Source organism: Pteropus alecto, unplaced genomic scaffold (genome assembly GCF_000325575.1).
Source record: "Pteropus alecto unplaced genomic scaffold, ASM32557v1 scaffold38, whole genome shotgun sequence".
In the NCBI taxonomy this organism is placed as follows: Eukaryota; Metazoa; Chordata; class Mammalia; order Chiroptera; family Pteropodidae; genus Pteropus; species Pteropus alecto.
In genome coordinates, this window is record NW_006442512.1 from 2,315,759 (window position 1) to 2,319,744 (window position 3,986).

The 3,986-nt window shown below is 49.2% G+C and overlaps 1 protein-coding gene across 1 annotated transcript in view; it reads right to left on the reverse strand.

The window, feature by feature from the left end:
- The window catches only part of LOXL1 (lysyl oxidase like 1), a 21,593-nt gene that overhangs the window by 7,755 nt on the left and 9,852 nt on the right, over positions 1-3,986 (reverse strand). The window lies entirely within an intron of this gene.

Sequence of the window (3,986 nt, forward strand, 5' to 3'; positions counted from 1 at the left end):
GGCCACCTCAGTGCCAAGCTGGTTCTTACCCATTGGTCCCTAGAAGTCTCTTGGTGGGGGACGTGAGGAAGACAGGAATGGGCCCCTTCCCCAACATCGAAGTGCCTTTCCGTCAGCAACATGTGAGGGTGGGTCAGCTGGGTCTGAAGCCTCATGAGACCCAGCATTTGGCACCAGATAGCCACCTCCTCTATCCCAGGCTCGGTTTCAATAAACACGGCACAGATGGCTCCATAAAGCTTTTCTGGCCCGACTCTTCCTCTTTAGGCCATTCCATGAGTTGGTTGTACAGTCCAGGGAAATTAGAAGAGCCAGCTGAGTAAGAGGCCAGGGTATTCAGGGCCAGTGAGGGCTAGTACCACTCCTAGCCTCTGACTGAGCCCTGACCATGATCACACACCGAGCCCTGACCCTGTACTCATACTGAGCCTGACCCTGATAATAGCCTGCCAGAACCCTGATCCTGGTTACAGACTGAGCCCTAATCCTAGTCCTATACTGATCTCTAATCCTGGCCACACACTGAGGTCTGATACCTATCAATAACGCTGAACCTCAGACTCATTGCTATTTGTCCCCAGATTATAGACTAAAGCTCAGTATTAAAACAAACAAAAAAAACTTAGAAAGAGTTGTTTTGACATCATTGGTCCTTTTTGATTATAACTGGGGTAGGTTTTTTAAAAGAAGTTCCAGACTATGGGGGAGGAGCGTTTGTATAGTACTACATGTGAGCATTCAGGAGAAATACCAAGGACAGTCACCTCAGAGCTGCTGGTTACAATCTGAGCCCTGATCCTGGCCACAGATGATCTTCCTCTTATTGAGAAATCTCAGGTTCAGGCAGGTGTCTACTGCTCCAGGAGGTCTTTCCTGATTGGCAGGGAAGACCCGCCCCCATCCCCTACCCCTACCCCTGTGTTGCAGGGGTTATTAGACTGCCCATCCCAAGGGCCTCTGTCAGCCAATCTTCTATAATGATTAGTTGCTTAAAAGTCATCCCTCAATAAGCAAGGAGGATTGTTTCCAGGAGCAACACACCTACCCAAGGGTACCAAATTCTTTAGGTGCTCAAGCCCTTTAGTCAGCCCTCTGTCTATGCAAGTTCTCCATCCCTGGTTATAGAGGGCCAACTATACTTTACTGTTCCCATTATCCATGAGCATGCTCCTCATTCTGTCCCCCACGAGACACCAGGGTACATGGAAGTGCTGGAGGGAACTGAGGCTCAGAGTGGGCAATGCATTTGCCCACAGTCACAGAGTTCAGGTAGCTCAGGAGGACATCCCAGGTCCTGACTTCCTCCCAGAACTCCCCTTGTCAGTCTTCTTTTCATAGAAATAAACTATTTTGAAATTTAATCTACATACAGTCAAATGCACAGATTTTAGGTATACAAGTTTGTAAGTTTTGACAAATGTATGCACCATGTAACTATCACCACAATCAAGAGTATTGTTTCCATCATCCCTGCAAGTTCCCTCCTGCTTCTTTCTAGTAAATCCCCCTTTCCCCCTCCACCATCCCACTTAATCATAGGTCTCCTTTTTCATTACATTAGTTGATGCATTTTCTAGAGCTTAAATGTAATCACAACATCTTCATTTTATCTTTTGTACATCTCTGACCATCACAGGGGTTCTGTGACTCCCCTAACTGGCTCCCCCTGGCCATACTCCACCTTGTCACACATTCATTGCCCTGAGGGAAGCTGCTGGAAAAGAGAGCAGCCTTTAGGCCCTGTACCTACCCCTCCCCATCCTCTGCTGAGGTCCCTGGGAACAGCAGGCCCCCTCCCTCTGCTGGTATGTTTTTCCAAGAAGGAACAATGCCTCTTTCTCTGGCCTGCTCTCCCAGGAGGCAGTCAGTCAGCAGCCGGGCCTTCGGGCTTGGGCTTTCAGACCCTTCACAGGGGCTTGGACAAGGGGGTGGGTTGTGTGATGTTAGAAGGGGATAAAAGAAGGCTCGAGCAGGGGCTTGTGGGTGTAGAGGCAGAGGTACTGGTCTGTTGCTCTGGCTTATGCTGTATAATCAGGCCCTCTGGACACGGTGGCCAATGTTGGGTGAAGTCCAGCTACAACCAGAACTGTGTGCTCACCCACCCCTAACTTCATCCCTAAAAGTGTATAATTTAAAGGAAGACCCTGGAGAGAGTAATGCTTGTCAGAAAGCAGAGAGAACCATCAGTCATGGGGATGTAATTTTGAGGAAGGGCTGGGATCTCTTATCCAGAATGTATGGAGTCATCCCGTCCTTAGACATGGTACTAGAGACTCTATTAAGTAGGTTCCAGTGAGAACTTTTCCTGGAGACTCCTGTTTTTATAAATGCAGAAAATGGAATTAATCATAATTCTCATTTCAGGGCAAACTAACTATTATCACTGGTCTAAGGCCCCTCTCTTATAATAAAAAATTTTTAAACTTTATCCTCACCCCTGACCCTTAGATATGTCCTTGAACATTTGTCTCTGTATAAAATTTGCAGTGTTTATGTATTCTTAAAGTATATGAAAGATATTATTTTATAATCTCATTCTGTTTCCTAGGTTTTTAGTCAATGTAAACTTTTAAGATCTATCTAGTTCATTGCTTGTCATTGCTAAATAGGACTCCACGGTGTGTACCCCCAAGGCATTCTAGCCAGTACCGTGGGATGGACCCTAGGGATGGGGTAACTACCTGAAAGCTGGGTGGATGGTCTTGCTCAGGCTGCCCACAGAGGCGCTGGTCACCATCAGCATCTGGCCTTCTGCTCCCAGGAGGCAGACAGGACCCTGGCTTCTTATCCTATTCTGTCACAGGCCTTTTGTGTGACCCTGGGTAGGCCTGACTGCCTCTATTTCTCCAGATCTGATTGTTCTCTATCCTACACATGGCCTGGAGCCCTGGACCCATTCCCCCTGTGGGTACTCTTCCATGCTGACCACAGGGTCATTCACATAGGGATTCAGGTTGCACAGAGCCTGGGCCGGGGTTGGGGGACTTTAAGTCAAAGGGCAGCAAAGTCCTCTGGGATGGCCAAAGCCAGGCTGCTTGGCCAGGGAGTGGCTGGGCATAAGAGAATTATGTCCCAAGGCCATTTTGCAGGCAGCTGCTGGTCTGGGAAGACTTCCAGCTTCGGAGGGCCCTGTCAGACCCTCCAGGGCAGTGAAGACACAGCCAAGGACAAGGACCAGCTTCTGCATTCTGGCTCCGGCCCTGCAGCTTCCTCTTAGGGGGATGCAGGGCCCCTTCACAATATGCTCAGGACTGGCCTGCCCCATCTCCCACTCCAGCTGGGCCTGGAGCTGCCAGCTGGTCTGCATGCCACCTTGCAGGAACTTGAGGGCTGTCTTCCCTTTCCCCGGCAGGACACGGCTGGAGCTTTCTTGTTGCTAAGACTTGCAGGCGAGTTCTCCCTCTTGTCCAATCTCCCACTGTCCAGGCCCCTTCTCTTTTCAAAGGTTCAGTTTCCCCATGTGGATAGTGGGGAGATTGGATTAACCTGTCCTTGAGCATAATTTGCTGGCTCCATAAACACTTGGAGATTAAAATACTTTTCAGGAGCTCTTCAGTCCATTCCCCAGCCTTGGGCAAGAGCCCAAGACCTCTTACAACCTCTACAGACAATTCCTTAGCAGCCAGGAAATTCTCCCACGTCTGACCTAAATCCTTCCTGCTTCATGAGAGAGCTGTTCCCTCCTGCTCAGCGGTTCCTGGAGGCTGCCCAGCACAGAGAGCTTGTGGTTACATTCTTGCTGCTTGCCCACACCTCACCTGTTTCCCTGTTGGCTTCCCCTTTTTTGTGGGTTCCATAAACCTTGTCTCTTCGGAAATCTTTTCTTCTAGGTCTCCTGCTCAAAAGAAGCAGATGAAGGAGAGTGGAATGCAAAATAGCCCTAATCTAATCCCGGGCTGGAGGATAAACAATGTCCAGCAGGAACTGGGCAATGGGTTGTGAAATACGTGCGCAGCGGGATGTTCTGGCTCATGCAGCCAGACTTC